Source organism: Panthera tigris, chromosome C1 (assembly GCF_018350195.1).
Source record: "Panthera tigris isolate Pti1 chromosome C1, P.tigris_Pti1_mat1.1, whole genome shotgun sequence".
Lineage (NCBI taxonomy): Eukaryota > Metazoa > Chordata > Mammalia > Carnivora > Felidae > Panthera > Panthera tigris.
In genome coordinates this window covers 68,284,712-68,305,153 of record NC_056667.1, presented here as the reverse complement: position 1 = coordinate 68,305,153, position 20,442 = coordinate 68,284,712, and the positions used below count along the sequence as shown (strand labels likewise).

Sequence of the window (20,442 nt, the reverse complement as noted above, 5' to 3'; positions counted from 1 at the left end):
CACTATGTACTAAGTACTTTACATATATTATTTTCCTGAATCGTTACAATAATCTTATGATGTAGACATTTTTTATAGCACCTTGTTACTTGTGAAAACTGAGGCTTAAAAAGATTAAGTAACTTGAACAATTGGCAAGTGATACAGTGAAGATATAAATCCAGGTGTCTAACTGTAAAGCCCTTGCTCTTACTATATCTGTCAGCTTCTATCTTACTGTATGTGCTGGGGTACAAGGAACAGAGGGTCGGGGCACTGTAAAACAGAAGAGAGGACGGAAACAGGTCAGGGAGGGGCAATGGAGAAAAGAGAATCAGCCCTAGCCATGCCCTCAGAAGAGAGAACCCATCTTTGCCAGACTGCCAGATGGAAGCATTAATGCTTGCCTGCTCAGCCCTCCCACTAAACATCATCCAAACCAACCTTCTTTTCAGACCTTTTGTGCATATGTCTCACTTAATTGCCCAAAACCCACAGTCCCTCTGAATGAGCAAAACAGTTGTAATTCTTTCACGTGCACTCTTCTGTGTCCTTGGTGAATTTCAGTCATATGTCCCCTCCTCTCCGAAAGAGGCCAACTCACTGGTCTCCGCACATCAAAGACACTGGGAGGCAGGAGAGTGCAGGGTAGTAGGGCAGGGCATGGCTCTACTGCCCATCTATGTGTAGCTTCAGCAAGTTACTTAATCCTCTGTGCCCCAGTTCCTCATCTAAAAAATGGGATCAATACTAATGCCTCCTTCACAGGATTGCAGTGGTTAGCAGATAGAAAATGTTAGCTCTTGCTGGTAGTAATAGACCATCAATTGATTTAACTGGGCAGGACAGCATTCCTCAAAGGTATACTGTAAAACAATTGCTGAACCGCGTAAGTTTCGAAACCTTGGCTACTTGACCTGCTCTAACAAATGCATAGGGTATCTTAGAATATAAATGACTCTCACAATCAAGAAACCTATTTTAATATATTTAACATGTTCATTCCATGAAGCACACCTGAGGGATTAGTCTTCCAAAGAATTCCCTACTGGGAGTTCTGAACTAGAACAAAGTAATACAAGACACAAGGCATTTAACTTCACCAGTTCCACTGTGTCTGTTACAGATAGCTACTCTGGAACCAAAACCCCTTTTAGGATTAGAAACGCAGCTGGCCAGTTAGGAGACTGGTCTTGAACAAATTGCTCATCTCTTATGTCCCAGTTTCTACATATGTGAGTCTATCTTATCCAAAGCCTTAGTCATCTTTGAATTTCCAACATGTATCTCAGATTCCAAAACACTGGACTCAGAATGTTTGCTAAATGAAAGAATGAAGTCTTAACTGGGAACCAGATGGAACAAAATGGTTGACCTATTATTACCAACTCGATTCAATCCCATAGACTTTTGCGGAGTCAATGCAAATCCTTCTGCCAGCAGACACTGAAACTGCATTGGGAATGCAAGAGGTTAACTGGCAGATATTGCCAGTGAAAGATGGAGGAGGAGGAAGCAGGACTGGGCAGAGAGTCTCAGACTGCACTGCAGACCTGACCCTGAGCCAACCTAACCTAATGGGGAGCTCCAGGGCAAACACTGCCCTTTATAGATGTCTGGAATACAGCAGATATGGGCAAGCCCAAGAGTCCCCACCATGCTCAGTCCCTGGCTGGGGACTGCACAGAAGAGCTTGACCTTGGCTAAAATGATATGTGCAGGCAGATCCCTAAAGCATTACAACTGGAAATTATCAGCTAACTACTCCTCACAGTTGATGGGGTAGTTCTTTCTTGAGGTGCGACCCAGCAGTGCACGTCTAGGTTGCCACAATGACCCTCTTCCCTGTCCTTTAGATCCAGAGATAAACAAGGCTTAACCTTTATAGTAGACTATAGTATGGAAGGAAAATTAATCAATTTGTTAAATTAATCTAAGACAGCAGCATGTGAATAGTTCTCCAAGGAAAGTCGCATCTACTATGGGGTGACTGATTAACAATGTCTGCCATGGACGGAGGAGGAGACAATAAGTGTGCAAAGACCTGTGTTTGCCATCCTTGGCCTAGCCCTCCCCTCTGCCTACTCAAATCTCCCTCAAGGTCCAGCTGAAGTTTCACATTTTCCATACTCTTCTTAAATCCATAAAGGTCTCTCCATACGTCTCTCCTTTCCTAACCAGCTACAAACTTACTACCATCTCATAATTTATCACAGAATTTATATTTCCTGGATTATCCTACAATTGTTTCTTTCTATTACAGCTAGTCACAATAAACCAATTATAAACAGTTTGACATCTCATACTTTCTTACTCTTCCCTTTTGGACTAGTCCCACACCACTTAACACACTGCAGAGAATACAGTGGTTAGTCAATGGCTGCATTTAGATTTATGGATCAAATGACTAGACTTCTAGTTCTAGAGGAAATCAGCAACCTTGTTGCAGGAATTCAAGGGTATTGGTTATTTCCTTCCAAATGCTCCAAAAGAACGAGCGAGCATCAATTCTCAGTTGGGATGCATCTACATGTATGTTTCTGTTGCATATATTCCTCTTATCCTCCCTAGCACCCACTGGCAGCTTAGGGGAGGTCTAAGGAGAGAGAAACTGGAGGCTTTAGGAACACTTCTATAATTTCTACCAATTCCATCCCACCATCTTCTCAAATGTCTAGGTTTAATTTAATAATTTAACATAAACTTCCCTACAAGCACAACGTTGAACACCCTGGCTGCCAGCACCCTTTCCGACAACAGTACCACCACAGAAACTCACAAACAGAAGCTGGGGAACTGCTTCTGCTACTTTCCTCTGAAATTCATGCAGAGAATAGAGTGTAGTGTCTACTTCTATTTTCATGGCCAAAATCCTCCAGGGAATGGGGAAGTCAACTGTGCTTCCCTTACACTCCCCACTTCTGCTATTTTGGTTTCCATCCAGCCTCTCTTCAAGGATCAACTTTCCAGTTAACTTGTTATAGAAAGAAACCAAACAGATCAAGGGGAAAAAAGGAAGTTTGGGATGAATCTTTTTTTTTTTTTTTTTTTTTTTTCCTATAAAGTAGTTTGCCTTCTATACCTTTGGCTTTATTAACCAGAGGGTGGGGGAGACATTTGCTTCTAAACTCACTGAAGTTGAATCTACTCATTCAAATTAGTTTACCTTTTTAAATTTTAGCTCACATTACCAGTTTACCAGTTCACACTGTTCATCACATTTAAAGTATATAATAGCTTTCAGGAAAATCTCTTTAAAGCCTATCCTAAAAATCAGTTCTCATCACATCCCATATGTTTACATGGTCACAACTGCCACCCTAATTTTAAAGCTCACTTAAAAGAGCGTCAGAAGGTAAGTGACTTGCCGGAGGTCACAGTGAATCCAGGGTGAGTCGGGAATAGAAGCCAGCTGTTTGGACTAGCTGCTCCATGCTCTAACCACCCCAACAGCATTCATTCCCACACACCCCATTATTACAGAGACACTTGTCCCAGAGCCCTGTCCAATTCATCTTCTATAACAGGGGCTATGGAAATGCTCAATCCACCCCTCTCACTTCTCCAATTTGATTCTGACTCATTGCACAGTCACCTCCCCAATTATAGTCACTGGGTCATTTTCAGATCAAATAACTTACTTAGGAAATTGGCAGGCTCTTTTCTTATTTAATACAAATATCACTGTAAATGCTAAATATTTTGCCAACTCACAACTGTAGAATTTTTTTTCTCGCTTCCTATCATGTTGGTGTGAGTTCAGTGAGTGCTCCCTACATGCCAGGCACAGTGCTAACTCTTAGGGATACAGAATACAGTCCTCGGCTTTAAGACATTGACCACTTATTGGGGAAGACAGACAATTAAGCAAGCAATACAGTATACTAAATCCCATTATAGGGAACATATGAAGCACTAAAGAAGTTCACAGAAAAGATATTTAACCTCAGCTTGAGGGATCATAAAGATTGCTTAGAAGCTGAGTAGTCACAGGAGATACCAGCCAGGTATTATGGGTTAAACTGTATCCCCTTAAAAAAAGATATTTTGAAGTCCTAACACCCACTACCTCAGAGTTTGGAGTTATTTAGTAATAGAGTCTTTACAGAGATAATCAAGTTAAAAGGAGGTCATTAAGGTAGACCTGTATCCAGTGTGACTGGGGAAACTGGACATAGAGACAGATGGGCACACAGAGAAGATGTGAAGACACTCAAAGAGAACACCATGGAAACATGGAGGATTGGAGTGATGCATCTATAGACCAAGGAACACCAAACTTGCCAGCAAACCAGGAGAAGCTAGGAAAAGGCAAAAAATTCCCCTACAGGTTTCAGAGGGCTCAGGGCCCTACCAACCCCTTGATTTCAGACTTCTAGTCTCTAAAACTGTGAGAAAATAGAATTCTGTTGTTTAAAGCCATATAGTTTGCAGTACTTTGTTATAGCAGCCCTACAAACCTAATATGCCAGGACAAAAACAAAAAACAAAAACCAAAAACCAAAGCAAACAAACGAACATTTAAACAAAGGAAAATCAAACGGGCAAATGCCTTGGTACACAATGTTCCCCATCGCTGGTGAAAACCTGGGAGTAGGGGAGGGGATGCTGGGAGCTGAGGCACAATGGGGGGTCAGACACCAGCCCTTAAGTACTCAGTGTAACATATTGAGTCTGCCCTTTGCTTCCACAGAACCTAAGGAATCCCCAGTGTTTCTACTATGGAGAGAAAATTTTCTGGATATCATATGTTCTGTACATCTGCTGATAAGCTTTAAACCCTACATTTCCTCTGCAGTCAGCAGCTTGAAGCATCAAAGCTTCTGTTTCAGCACCACATCAAAACTCAGGAAGCTTTAAAGTTCATCCAAACACCCAGCTTTTGTTAGAAGAAGACATTGAGACTCTGGAGACAAGCAATGAACTGTCTCACGTATCCCTCTGAAAATAAATATCTGATAAGTGGACCTTTATTTACATCCTATAATGTCCTTTCCTGTTCCAGGTCTCCTCCAGTCAGAGATACAAGATGCTACATCAGTCTCATCTAAGGGAAGACGGCCACCCAGCATGGGCCACAGCACAAGTGCAGCAAAATCCTGACACTCAGACCACTAACAGCCTCTTGCCTTTGTTTTATCAACAGACAACTAAGGCCATCACCTGGGACCATGCAAACATGTTCGCTTGGGAATGGGCTAAAATTAGCAGCTTCAATTCCTCTTTGAAATACCCCACACTAAAAAAGGTATTTTTGGCAGACTTCCCATAAAGTCTTAATGCATTTCCTGCCAGACATTTGAATGGAGAAAAATTCCTATGATCCACCAAATTGAGGAATTCTGGTCAGTGAGGCAAGGCTTCAAAGTGCCCTAGCTCAACAGAACCGAGAAAGGGAATAGAAAGGAGGAGATGCCCTTCAGGAAGGTGTGTAAAGAGTCATGGGCTTTCTTCTTTCCTTTGATGTGGGTGGATGTCACCCTAATGAGAGGAACTGCCTTGTGCAAACAGGACAGAAAGCATGCCAATAATGAATCAAATGCCTGTGATGCTCTGTTTTACAGCTTGGTTAGAATCAGTGTCAAGCATGCCATGTCGCAGGTTGAACTCCCACTTGAGAGGTTTGAGGGCCAGAGGAGAAAAGGGTGGAACACAAAATGGAGTTTTCTTCCTCCTTCCACACACACATTAGGGTTTGAATTTTAACGGTTTTGGTTGCACTGGATTTTGTTTCCTTTGTTTTCCCTGAATTGAAACCAAGGGAATTAAATGTGGGTCTATTGCTAGGCACAGCACCCAATCATACAACAAACAGCAGCGGATTTTATTTTAGTATTACAGTAAATGTTTACTCATAGTAATCTGCTTTCACCTTCCCTAATATCCCTAGACAGAATTTTCCCTTCATCCCACTCTTCAGTCTGTAGTTTAGTGAAGAGCTTACCCCGCTTTACTGTAACTTAGTGCCATATCTCTCCCTTGGTAACAACTGCATCTTAATCATCTTTGAATCCCCAGTTGCCAAGACAGAATATGTACACCATTCATTAAATGAATAACATAAATTAAATGAATAACATCCATTTTGAACAGCCAAAATACCGCAGAGCCAAATTTGCCATTTTGGCTAATCACTGCCTTTTCTGAGAGTTGTCCCAGTACTCTTGCACATGATCACTGAAAACACAACGGGGCACATGTGTCACCCCTCAGAGAATGCTCTCCATTGTCTAATCTCAAGTTTTCCCACCTTTGATTTTTCTGTCTGTCTCACGTTCCTTAGAAAACAGAAAATAGCTAAGTAGGTAACCAGCTTAGAAGATGTTACTCCAAAAGATGGGAGTTGCAACCATACGGTATTTTCCATTATACAGATGTTTACATACACATAGTTTAATATTGCATTTATATAAACTGTACATGCTAAATATAATTTCTACTCTTTATTTAAGTGTGTTCTTTGAAAAATGTAATAAACTTCTTTATAATCAAGGTAGCTTGACTTACAATAGTTTGTCTTAGAAATACAAAGCATTTAATTGGCTTTCCCATCTACCCTGAGAAGCTAGGCACTGCCCTCATTTGCCTGAGGGGATAAGACAGCATGAGTCAATGACTGAATTTAAAAAGCAATGCTCTGGAACCACTCTGGAGTGAATACAGCAGATTTCAGCACAGGGCCAGTCCATCTTGGCTTTCATACAAAAGGGATTTTGTTAGGGAAGCAGAGTAATACTTCTATTAAGAAGCATAAGAAGTTAGGCTCAAACAGCACACTTTATCGTCAGAAACTTTATTACCAGAGCCCAAAATATATGAGACATTAGGGATATATTCTGGTATGCCAGTAAAGGAGCCAATTATGGTCTGATCATATCAACAACACTAACTGAAATAATATTACATGTTCTAGAAAAAAAATTATGATTCAAAGATCTTATGGCAAAAGGAGGATAAAATTTGGGTTTGAGGGAGTCTAAAAGCAGAAAACTTATCACACAGGCTTCCAGTCATTGGAAGAAACATGTATAGCCAAGATATATATGGCCCAATATCCTCATCTCAAAACTTCTAGGCTCTACTCAGAACCTAGAAGTAAGTCACCCAGAAACAACTAAAACTAAGCCCTCTCATTTTTCCCATAAACATTAGCAGTCATCCAAGGGGAGAGAGATCATGAGACAGTTTTTATAAGTACAGCTACTCAAGAGACACAGTGGGGGATAGTGAAAAGAGAAAACAGGTTTGGGGACCAGACTAGCCAGAGGGGGAATCTCACTAACTGTGTAAGCCTGGCAAAAAAAAAAAAAAAAAAAAAAAACTGAGCTAAATGACCTCACCCACTGGAGCCTTAGTCTTCCTCATCAAAAAAATAAAGGCAATAGTATTTAATTTACCAGGTGGTTTGAAAATCTGAGATTAGGTAGGTAAAGCATGTAGCATGGTACCCAGAAAATACCAAGGGTTCAACAAAAGGGAGTTATTATTATAGTAAAAAAATATTAAATTACATTTACCATCAGCACAGACTTGTGGAAAATGAGATTCAGTAGTATTCGTGTCCAAAAGCAATTTGTCCCCTATTAAAAGAATTTTAAATGTCAGCAAACAAGAGAAAGTCCTCTTTTTATATAACAGAAAGGGATATGTAAAAGGTAAGTGACTGAAAGATTAAAACTACATTAAAATGTAATAAATCAATCTATCACCAAGTGTAAATCGTTGATACTAGATTCTTTCCAATTTTTATTTTACTAGGAAACAGAAAGGATAGTTAAAGCAGAGAAACAGAATAAGGGAAAGAAAGGAAGAACAACCTGGAGAAGAAAGTGTACCAGATAGAAGAGAATGGGGGTGATTAAATTGAGTTTCAATGATTAAAATATACATTTAGGGGGAAAAAATGGAAGGCAACAATTATTTATAACAATATAAAGAATATATTCCTATCTCTAAATTTTCCTGATTGAAACAACTAAGATGTTAGAGAAAATATAAAACCCTATTGACTTAATGTATTATTAAGCAGGCATAATATTTTTAAAAATCCATAAAAAATCCATAAAAACAAAGTAAAAGAACCCTGGAATAAAGTAGATCCAAAAGTTCACTTTTGCCCCAAGAGTTTTTGCCAAGCCTTGGAAATCTTGGGCTTCATCTTTCACAGATGCAGATAGGAAGTAAAATTGAGGGTGGTTCAAGGCAAATGATCTAGTAGAAGATGCCTGCATTGAATGGAATCCCAAAGGTCTCTATCCTCAACGCAAGAGTAAACTTGCAATGAATATGCTGTATGGTGGTAGTTAGCAAAGAGACTTTCTTGCCATCAACTTGTCTCTGGGTGGAGGAAATAGATTTCTCCTAACCATTTGTAAATGCAACTGTCCCACATACAGGCTGGTGATCCAACTTTTTGTTTACCTATATGATCATAACATATCAAAAGTGGGTAATTTAATATAAAATGATCCAGAGTTGCTAGTGCCAACAAATAACTGCCAGAAGCAAATATATATCCTCTCTAAAAGATGTCAACCAGGTGTTTGGAAAATAGCACTGAATATATAAGGAAAATAGACTACCCACAGTAAAAATTAAAAAATGAAATCACAAAACATACCTGAAGAGAAGACACCATTGACAAGAATCAGGAGAAATAGCAGAAATAAGATATAGGCCTTCAGGAAGAAGGACTTCAGGAATTGACAATTATATACAACATAGAAAGTGAATAACACTGCTGTTTAAATTTTTTTTAATGTTTATTTATTTTTGAGAGAGAGATACAGAGACAGAGTGTGAGTGGGGGGTGGTCAGAGAGAGAGGGAGACACAGAGTCTGAAGTGGACTAGAGGCTCTGAGCTGTCAGCACAGAGCCTGATGTGGGGGTTGAACTCACAAACAGTGAGATCAGACCTGAGCTGAAGTCGTGCCCCTAAATTTTTTTTAAAAAGGAAGAAAATCATGAAAATTGATCAGTGAAATGAGTGATTAAAAAGAATGACCAAACATATTTGAAAAAGAATCAAAATAGAACTTCTATAAATTAAAAATATATTACTTAAGTTAAAGGAACTAATGGATGCATTAAACAGAAGAATAGATAGCACTGCAGGGAGAATTAGTGAACTGGAGATCATTTTTTTATAAAGCATCCAGAACACGCTCTAGAGGAACAAAGAAATAGAAAATATGGAAACAGATTCACAAAAATAAAAATGAGACAATCTAATCAAAGTTCCAGATAGAATTAATGGAAAAAAATGGAAAGAGACAATATTCAAAGATATAATGGCAGAGGAATTTTCAGAATTGATGAAACAATATTAGCAGTCATGGGGCACCTGGGTGGCTCAGCTGGTTGAGCATCCGACTTCGGCTGAGGTCATGATCTCGCTGTTCGTGAGTTCAAGTCCCACATCGGGCTCTGTGCTGACAGAATCTGTGCTTCAGATTCTGTGTCTCCCTCTCTCTGCCCCTCCCCCACTTGTGCTCTGTCTCTCTGTCTCTCAAAAATACATAAACCTTAAAAAAAAAATTTAAAAAAAAACAATATTAGCAGTCAGATGCAGGAAAACCCCATACACGAAATTATAAGGACATCACACCTAGATAAATCAGAATGAAACTGTAGGGTACAAAATGAAGAAGAGGATCTAAATGCAACCAGAGAAAAATGGCAGCTCTACTACAAACAAACAATGCAATTAAACTGATGGCTGACTTTTCTATATCACCAATAGAATCTAGACGGTAAAATAGTATCTTCGAAGTTTGGGGAGACACTAACTTTCAGCATAGAGTTTTATCTATGTTGAAATATGGAAGGAAGCAATCTTTCAAGAACTGGGAAGGGGCGAAGAAATAGACATTCTTAGAAAAATGAAACCTGATATTTTTACCACAAAAAGACCTTCACTAAGGGAAACTGCAAAGGATCTTCTTCAAACAGAAGGAAATGATCAAGAAGGAAGAAGAAATGTTGAGTTGGACATTTCTTGTGTGCCTCTTCAAATTTTCTTGGGCAAACCTTTTATTCAAGCCAGAGCTGCACCAGCCAAATGTATGCAGATTTTAATCAACTTCACACAGCTGTAGCCTGACAACACTGCACGTTTCACTTCCTGCCCTGGGAATTCTTACCCATGCTTAACCCAGGGCTAGCAAGTAATTAATGCCTCAAAGGATAAACAGAACTTCTGACCAATGGGGACTAGTAACCCATGAATAATTTCCCCCACTTGTTCCCCAAAATGGACAATCTGACACTCATTCAGTGAGGTTCATCCTATGGTACTAAGAGATTGCACACCCACTCACCTCTAAGAGTGGTTAATTCAATAACCTGTATTTATACTGTCCCTCCTGCCTTCCTTATTTCGGTCCACCATCTCAGATAAACTACTTGCTTGTAAACTTTTGTCTTAGGCTCTGTTTCCTGGGGAACCCAGGCTAATAAAATACTATATTAAAAAAATGATAATGACTAATTTGCTGAATGTGGAGGCATCAAGAATCAAGCTAAGTGGAAAATACTTCAAACAAAGGCATGTTAAGTTGGGAAGGAGCTGATAAGAGTTAATGCCTTCTAAAATCTTTTTATTGCTTGAGCAACGGGTAAAATATTAAATAACTTTAGAGTCAGTTAAGTATGCATTTTAAAACAGTTATGAAACCACTAAGGGAATAAATATAAACTGTACAATTTCTAACGAAGGAAGAAAGGAGAAAGATTTGGGGAGAGAGACTGGTGATGAAGAGGGAGGGCAGCGTCAGATGGAAACTCATCCAGTACAAAAAATAAATTAATTAAGGCAAAAAAGGAGCAAGAGAAAAGTAACAGAGGGATACATGCCACTGTCCATTTATCCAAACTCATAGAATTCACAACAGAAAGAATGAATCATAATGTAAACTGTGGACTTTGGGTAATTATGATGTGTCATCTTAAGTTCACCAATTATAACAAATGTACCACTCTGGTGGAGGATGTTGATAATAGAGGAAGCTATGTCCGTGTGGAAACAAGAGGTATACGGGAAATCTTTGCATCTTTCCTTGAATTTTTCTGTCAACCTAAAACTGCTCTAAAAAAAAAGCCATAATAAAAAAAAGTAACAGAAAAAAAGGACAAATGGAAAGCACAAAATAAAAAACAGAAACAATTCAACTATACCAAAGTAAACTGCCTAAGCTCTCCAAATAAAATTAAAATACCATACAGATTAAAACAAAATTCTGAGATATGCAACTTATAAGAGACACTTCTAACATAATGAAAGTAAACAGTTAATAAGAAAAATAAGAAAATTAAGTCTGGAATAAGCTAAATAATATGTCCTAGGTCACAGGTTCATAGTACCTTTTTTTTTTGTATCCAATTGTTTTGTATCCAATTGTATCCAATTGTTTTCCTTTATGTCATGCCAGTTACTGTGGATAGGACCACTATTTTATTCATCTTTATGTAACTACCATCCGGCATAGCAACAAAGCAGTATCTGCTGATTTCATGAAATTGAAATTGTACTAGTGTGCAATCCATCAGAAACATGGTGAGCCTTCTCAAAAGGAGCAACAATGTTTCATTTAATTTATGAAGATTGATTTGTTCTGATATTTCTAGCATAATATACGAGCTTTATTTCTCCCTAGAGGATAAAATCAAGGCATAACTCAACTTAGAAAATATCTGCATGTGTGGTCATTTATAAGGTGACAGGCATGACCATAAATGATGGCATTAATTTATTCTACATATATTTATTCACCTAATCTGTGCCAGGTACTGGGTAGGCATTTGGATTCAATGATAAATAAGGCAGACATAGTCCTTGCCACTTTGAAGTTTCCAGACTAGTTGTAGAGCAAAACGCTAAAGTAATTTAAATTTTGATTACTTTAAAGTTTAAATTTTATTTCTTTTAGATTGTATTACATTTAGAAAATTCCTTGATCACAAAGAAAAATTTCAGCTAGTCTTAATGTATTAACTGAATAATCTTGGACACATCATACAGTCAATTAGATCATTTGCTGCTCTGAAACTCAAGTTCCTTATCTCAAATCTCGAAAATAATTCCAATGTCTCATTGTGACAATTATCTGAAATGATGTGCCAGGCACGGCAATGTCCAATAAATGCCAATTCTCTTTAGAACCCAATTGTTACTACCATGCCCAAATTTAATATATACCATATCCCATTTGTAAATATTAAGCATTATGCAGTCTAGGAATCAGGTTTCAGAAAAAAGGGAGCCATCTTGATGTAGCAAAACTGTTATTTATTAGAAACAGGTTTACTGAGGTCTAAATAGGAACCATAATGTATGTATATTTATTCATACTTTGTATCTATTACATAGATGGTGAACTAGCCACTATGATTTCAATAGTCTCCTGGCATTTACTTGTAATAATGATCCTATTATAGTCTATATATTTAACACACAGTTTAAGGTATTGCCTTTCACTCCCAAAAAGTCGTATGATCTAGTGAAAACTTAAAAAACACTGTTTTCACCTTTATTTCCAAGCTCATTCTTTACCTAAGCAGATGTATTAGATATGCTGCATAAAGCTAAAGACTTTGAAATTAATAGAGACCTGGTTGCCACAGGATATGACTACACCTAATGGGCTATTAAAAAATGATTAATATATGTCCCAGTGGGCCACCAAAGAGAAGGGCCATGATTGTGCATAAAAATGAAGAATCTGACTCAACATGGCAACAAAAATTACTAGTCCAAGTTGCAAAGCACTGACTGTAGGAAGAGGCTAAAAGTTTTGGCTGGCTTTATTAGCTTCTAAAAAAAACAGTATTTCCTAAAAAGAAAAAAAAAAAAAGCAGAGTTTACTAGAATGAGCTTTGTGTTTGGTCTTGCTAAAGTGGCTCATTTTTTTTTCTTTTTAATTTTTTTAACGTTTATTTATTTTTGAGGGACAGAGAGCGAGCAAGGGAGGGGCAGAGAGAGAAGAAAGACACAGAATCTGAAGCAGGTTCCAGGCTCTAAGCTGTCAGCACAGGGCCCCATGCCGGACTCCAACCCACAAACCCTTAACCCACTAAGCCACCCAGGCGCCTGAGACAGTGGCTCAATCTTTTCAATGTTAGGTGCTATTTTGCCTCTGATTCACCACGTCAGTGTGCTGTAAGTCAACTGCATGAAAGGAGCATTAAACAGTGCCTTTGGGAAAAATACTAAACTCCTTAAGATGTTGGGATGAAAGATGCTCTGTAATTGCAAGTATTTATTATTAGTTCTTATTATTCAGACTTGTTTTCCAATATTTTCCACTGTAGATGCAAAGTTCCAGAAGCGATGTAGGAAGATCCTCAACTCACTTCTCCCACAGATGTGCTGAGTCTACAGCTACAAATGGAACAATGTCCTCTTTAAAACCTAAACGCCACGGGCGCCTGGGTGGCTCGGTCGGTTGAGCGTCCAACATCCGCGCAGGTCATGATCCTGGTCCATGAGTTCGAGCCCCGTGTCAGGCTTTGTGCCCACAGCTCAGACCCTGGAGCCTGCTTGGGATTCTCTCTCTCTCTTTCTCTCTCTCTTTCTCTCCCCCCCCCCCCCCCACTTCCTGCTTGGGATTCTGTCTCCCTCTCTCTTTCTCCCACTGGTTCTCTCTCTCTCAAAAAAAAAAAAAAATTAATTAAATAAAAATTAAATTTAAAAACCTAAATTCTGGGGCGCCTGGGTGGCTCAGTCGGTTAAGCGTCCGACTTCAGCTCAGGTCACGATCTCGCGGTCCGTGAGTTCGAGCCCCGCGTCGGGCTCTGGGCTGATGGCTCGGAGCCTGGAGCCTGCTTCCGATTCTGTGTCTCCCTCTCTCTCTGCCCCTCCCCCGTTCATGCTCTGTCTCTCTCTGTCTCAAAAATAAAAAAACGTTAAAAAAAAATTTTTTTTTCAAAAAAATAAAAAAAATAAAAACTTAAATTCTGGCTGAATGATGAATACGCATGGAACACATGAGAAGAAAAGTACTTCAAAGGAGGTAGGAGAGGCTGGAACAAAATCTCACCATAAACGCCACCCCTGGAGCAGTGACCCCCACCCGGAGGAAACTCAAAACCCCAAGCTCTTCCCTGAGGAGCAAAGGGTTTGAACACCACATGGAGTGCCCCCAAATTTAAGACATGCACTTGAGAGATAAGTTGCCCAAAACATCTAACTGTGAAGGCCTTTGTCTCCTGCCCCAAGTGCCACAGAAGCGTGGCAATCTGAGTAAGGGCTCTTAAAGGGTTCCCACATCCCATGCTGGGACGCACCCACCGCAGGGCCCAACTCAGAGGCGGCTGATCGATTTCACACCCAGACTTAAAGCGAAGGAGGCTCACCTGCTTCTATGAAATCCATGGTCCGAGGGGGCAGGCCTGTAATTCAACACATACTTCCACTTCCGGGCGGCGGCTGGACCGAACACTCTCCACGCGGACGCTAGCAGGCGCCATCTTCGCTCGCGCTCGCGAGCCTGCGCCAGAACTGGCGCCTCCCGCGGAAGGAGGCTTTACAGCGCCTGCCCGCTAGGGGTCGCTTTTTTTTTTTTTTTTTTTTTTTTTTTTATCTCCTGGAGGCCCGGGGAGCTTGCGTTCCTGGTAACAACCCTGGAATAACCAGTGCCACTGGGAAAGGAACTTATACCCCTGGGTGTTGTGCCCATTTTTTGTGACTGCTGCCAGAGGACACTTCTCCGTTGCCTGGCTCTAGCGGCCAGCAGGATTTTTACACTCCTGGGTCTCATAAGATTGTACCGAACAGAGAGAGAGAGATTTAACAGCTGGTCTCAGTGAGGCACAGCAAGAGGCAACAGACCCAGGAGGTGGGTCTTTCTGTGAAGGAGACCTGTGAACTAATTACCCTGGCTGTGGCCGGAGGGGTAGGCTTCTTATTAAACATCTCCGGGCTGACTGTAATCCGTTCCAGAGTGCTCAAGGGGCAGGCACTATCTTCCGCTCACCCTCTGCCCTGCCACAATGACAGCCTCTCCTGGAGGGCAGCTTTCCCCAAAGGTTGAGCCCCAGGGGGCACCCTGGATCTCCTGGCTCTGGCGGCTGAAGGGGCTTGCATTCCTGGGTGCCACCGGACTGTGGCAATCAGAGGACTGGTCTTCGGCAGGCTGCCATCGCCAGGGCACTCACTGCACAGACAGCGGACTGAGGCACACTCCAGTCTTTCTGTGAAAGAGGCCACTTGGCTTGTCCTGGAGCGTCCGACTAAGAAGAATGCTTCAGGTATGGCACACGTCCAGTGGCATTTGGAGGTGCTGTAAAGGGATGTAGGCTGTGGATGCCATCTTGGCACTCTGCTCTGCTGCAGCTCACCGGTATGTCCCAGAAAGGAGCTTCTACACCCTGGTCTGGAGCCCTGATTGGTGCTCACTGAACGGGGGAGAACAATGTATAAAGGCAGTGAGAACTTCAGCAGAGGTGGGGAATATAAGAAAGTACCAAATAGAAGTCACAGAGAAAGGGCGCCTGGGTGGCTCAGTTGGTTAAGCGCTGAACTTTGGCTCAGGTCGTGATCTCCAGGTTCCTAGGTTCATGCCCCACATCTGGCTCTGCACTGGTGGTGTGGATCCTGCTTGGGATTCTCTCTCTCCCTCTCTCTCTCTCTCTTCCCCACTTTCACTCTCTCTCTCTCAAAATAAATAAACTTAAAAATAAAAGTCACAGAGCAAACAATACAGTATAGAAACAGCCTAAGTGTCCATCCAAGGATGGATGGATAAAGAAACTGTGAGATATATGTATCTTACAGTCACATGCACACACACACACACATACACACACACACACAGGAATATTATTCAGCCATAAAAAAGAATAACATCTTACCATTTGCAACAACATGCATGAACGTCAAGAGCAAGAGCATTATGTTAAGTGAAATAACTCACACAGAGAAAGACAGATACTGTTTTATCTCTCTTATACATGGAATCTAAAACAACAACAACAAAACACATAAGCTCTTAGATACAGAAAACAGACTGGTGGTTGCAAGAGGCAGGGATAGGAGTAGAGGTTGGTAGGAAGTGAATTGAGATTTTTTAATTCAAATAAATTAAATAAAATTCTTTTAATACAAAAGAAAAAGAAAAAAAAAACCATTTTCAATGAACAATTTAAAGCCCCATCTCTGCTTTCCAGAACACAAACTAAAGATGCTTGAAATATTATAAAGCTTTGTATCTTTCCTATTCTGCATTCAGGGCCACATTTGAATAGATTATTTCTTTCTTCTCAGTAGATATAAGATGAGCCATTAAATCTCTCAGATAGTTTGGATGCCTTCATTGTTGAATAAAACATTTTTAAAATTCACATTTTTTTTATTTTTACTTTTAAAACATTTCCTCTCTAGCTTCATTTTGAGTATTACTGATTATTTCTTATTATTATTACCTTCCAAATACCGTCAGTCAAATAATAAACATTTCCAGAAGTCACCCATGAAAGAATAAGTTTTGGAGATGACAAGAAAATTGATCGTGACATTTGTGAAATTAAAAACATAATAGTCAAATATCATCTTTGAAATAAATGACTAAAGACAGTTAAGTACATTAATTTTTAACTCACCAGTTTAGGAATGGGAAAGCCAATCAGAGCCCTTTCAAGCATTAATGATAAGTCACTAAATCCAAAAGTTTATTCAACTACACAAACATTGCACATAATCATGAGAAAAGGACCCCCATGGTGAGAGGAAGATAGGAGCAGAGATTTCCTAAAAAGACCAAAATGCCAGGTTTATAGATGCTTCCTTCCACTGACCGTGGTTATTTCAATATCTGTCCCACAAACACAAATTCACACATTTATATATTCACAGGAGAAGAAGGACTTCACTTTTGTGCTTGTTAGGTGCTAGAAGCTTGATATATTTATCTTATTTAATCTTTAGAAGAACTCTAGGAAGCAGGTATTATTATTAATCCCATTTCAAAAATGCTTTGAATGAAACTAAGAAACATACAGTAATTTGCTCAAAGTCACATAGCTAATAAGAGAAAAAGTTAGGTTTTCACACACTGATCTGATTGACACCAAGCCTAAACTCTTCCCATTTTTTTCATTCATCCATTCATTTTGTTGAACACCTATTATGTTCCTGGTCATATAATGGAAATGCAAATACTTATAAGATAACAGCCTGTGCCTTGAGGAATCAAGAGCTCCATGGGAATGCAAACTAGTGTAGCCACTATGGAAAACAGTATGGAGGTTCCTCAAAAAATTAAAAATAGAACTACCCTATGACCCAGCAATTGCACTACTAGGTATTTATCCAAAGGATACAGCTGTGCTGTTTTGAAGGGACACACGCACCCCAATGTTTATAGCAACACCATCAACAATAGCCAAAGTATGGAAAGAGCCCAATGTCCATCAATGGATGGAACAGATAAAGAAGATGTGGTATATATATATATATATATATATATATATATATATATATATATACACACAATGGAGTATTACTCAGCTTTCAAAAAGAATGAAATCTTGCCATTTGCAACTACATGGATGGAACTAGAGGGTATTATGCTAAGTGAAATTAGTCAGAGAAACACAAATCATATGACTTCACTCGTATGAGGACTTTAAGACATAGAACAGATGAACATAAGGGAAGGGAAGCAAAAATAATATAAAAACAGGGAGGGGGACAAAGCATAAGAGACTCATAAATATGGAGAACAAACAGAGGGTGGCTGGAGGGGGTGTGGGAGAGGGGATGGGCTAAATGGGTAAGGGGCATTAAGGAATCTACTCCTGAGATCATTGTTGCACTCTATGCTAACTAATTTGGAGGTAAATTTAGAAAGTAATAAAATTAAAAAAAAAAAAAAAAAAAAAGCTCCATCCTGGGAAGTGTATAGGAGGTAGAAGTATCTATGCTAGCAGGTAAGAAGTAGAGAGAGGAGGCTAGTCAGAACAGATGTTAGGAAAAGGCGAAACCAAAACCAAGTCTAAAACATGAGTAGGTGTGGCCAGACATGCCAAGAAAAGAAGGATTTGTAGACAGAGCAGTGTGGGCAAAGACAGATTAGCCTGAAATTTTAACTACAGGAGAAATTTCTAGAATATAAGTTTCAAAGACGAGTGTGGAATTTGGGTGCCATTTTTTAAATGGGAACATGAGAAAATTTCCCAATACCTTTCCCACATAAAGGAGACTTCATAAACCAGTGAAATCTGTGTGAGAAAAAGCAAAACCAAAGAAAGTCAATCCTCCAATACAACTGGTCAGAGAATAAAGTTAAAAGGCATTGTCTATATGAAAAGCATGGAACAGGATTGACCTTCTCATAGTGAAAATGAATCTCCTCACTGTGCTTATTGTTTGTACCCTACTCATAGCATCAGTGTACCCTGAGATTTTAGCAGGACCGAGTGGTTTTAGGGGTGTCACTTGGAATTTATGAACATATTACTGGAACCAGGGAATATCCATAAGGACAGTATAGAGTGTAGCAGTTCCTATTTCTAGACTCTAAACCACTTCCTCTAAAGCACGCAAAGAGCAATTCCATTTCAGTGTAACACTAGCTACTCTGTGACGTGCACGAGAGCCAGCTTCACATAGATTGTCTGGAGTAGCCTGTGGGACTTCCTCTTGGTCTTTTGGCTAACCTATGCATTGGCAGGTAATAGGAAGGAAGAATGAGGTGAAGTACCCCAATTAGGATGCTCTAAAGGTAACCCTAGATTGGAGGAAACCACAGACAGATTAACTCACGTTGGCACCAGGCTGCGTGGGATCCTTACCAGAGCAGCTGTAGTACTCTCTTCAAATACCATGACTGCCAACATCTGATGAGATTCCCAGAGGCATGAGTGAGCCAGGCACTAGATTGATTTCACATTAATAAGCTTTGGCCGCTGGGTTTTTAGGTAAACCACCGAGTAACGTGCTTCATTCTGGGGAGGGATAGCAGGGAGGTGCAGAGTGAGCTTCTTTTGAAATTTCTGTTGTCTTTTAAGCTCTTCTGCTGTGCAGAGAAATCCAAAGATAAAAATGGTGAGCAAGAGACTGACATAATTCCTAAACTTATATTCATAATTGTATGATAACCAAAAATGGGAATCAGGCCACCAATTACATTAAATTCATGCTACCTTGGCAAAGATTGTTAAATTAACTTTGAAAGCAACAATTAGACCCTTGGTAGCTCACCAGGAAGATTTTTCCACCCCTGTCTCTCTCTGTCTCTATCTCTTCCCCCTTGCCTTTCTCTGCCTCCGCTCCCGGTCTGTGTCTTTTCTCTGTTACACTGCCTTCCTTTGACTCTCTTTCTCACACTCGGTGTATGTCCAGTTTCTCCAGAATTCTGCCACAGTCCTATAAGATGTTTTAGGTTTAGGTCATTGGAATAACAGTTCCACTTGATAGAAAAGCGCCAGTAGGTTCTTGACCAAAGTAGGACACATACTCTCAGCATTAAACTATTCCTAGCAATAAAATGAAGCTCAAGTATAATTTCCTTTTATGGTTCTCTAAGACTTGAGGGAATAAACAATCTACTGCAATAAATTTTTGTGTCAAAAGATAAAAATGTTGATCAACCAGTCACAGAGCCTTTCCATTTCTTTCAAGCCATATTTCTTTTTGCCAAGTGTTCTTTCTTTGGTGGAAGCCAGCAAACTGCCAAGTGTAGATATTGTTTCCCACACATGGAAAAGAACTTCCCTGAGCTGTGCATATGCCATATTAAAAAAATTAATAAAAATGTTCCTAAACTTGCCTCCTAAACTTTATGAATGAACCCATTACACATCTAATTCTGTACTTCTTAAAAGCAGATTTGTAATGAATTATTTTATGCCCCTTAAATAATTTAAAATCTCAAAGATGCAGTTTTCAACAAAGCCTTAGCATGCACATTGATATGAGCTGCATATATTAGATTGTGCTTCTTTTACATATTTAGTCACAGGTGTATTTCAGTATTTTGATATTTTCTGCATTGGTTTGAAAGAGCTATTTATTATCACAGAGTCATCTCACCAGTAAATATTTATAGGCAGTTTTATTTCTAGTTTAGGGTTTGAGTATCGTACCTAAAAAAAGGTATTGTTGATTTGCTATTTTAGTTTTTGATAGAGAGTGTGTTTATGGCATGGCTGTGGGAGGTTTTTTTCTTTAATAATTTACAAAATTACCTGCAGTAAAATCTTCACCTGTTCTTTGTTTTCTTAGCACCACAAAATTGGAAGTACATATAAAATCTTTCCTCCAGGAGATTTATGTCTACCACGGAAAGAAAATCTCCACTTAAATTTTTATGAAACATCGAAATTACAGTCAGCTTTAGCAAAACAATACAAAGGAGCTTTTGTTGGGTGAGGAGTATTTCCAATATTTGAGGACATCATTCTTTATCTCCCGTTTAATTTTTATTTTCCTGTGGCCGTTTCTTTTGGTTTCATTGATTCCCCTG

The 20,442-nt window shown here is 39.5% G+C and overlaps 1 long non-coding RNA gene across 1 annotated transcript in view; it reads right to left on the bottom strand.

Moving 5' to 3' along the window:
• LOC122241469 overlaps positions 1-14,417 on the bottom strand; it is a 173,200-nt gene extending 158,783 nt beyond the window's left edge. Inside the window, exon 1 of the long non-coding RNA XR_006221638.1 lies at positions 14,333-14,417. This is a non-coding gene — a long non-coding RNA (uncharacterized LOC122241469). The remainder of the gene's footprint in view (positions 1-14,332) is intronic.
• Between the last annotated feature and the right edge of the window lie 6,025 nt (positions 14,418-20,442).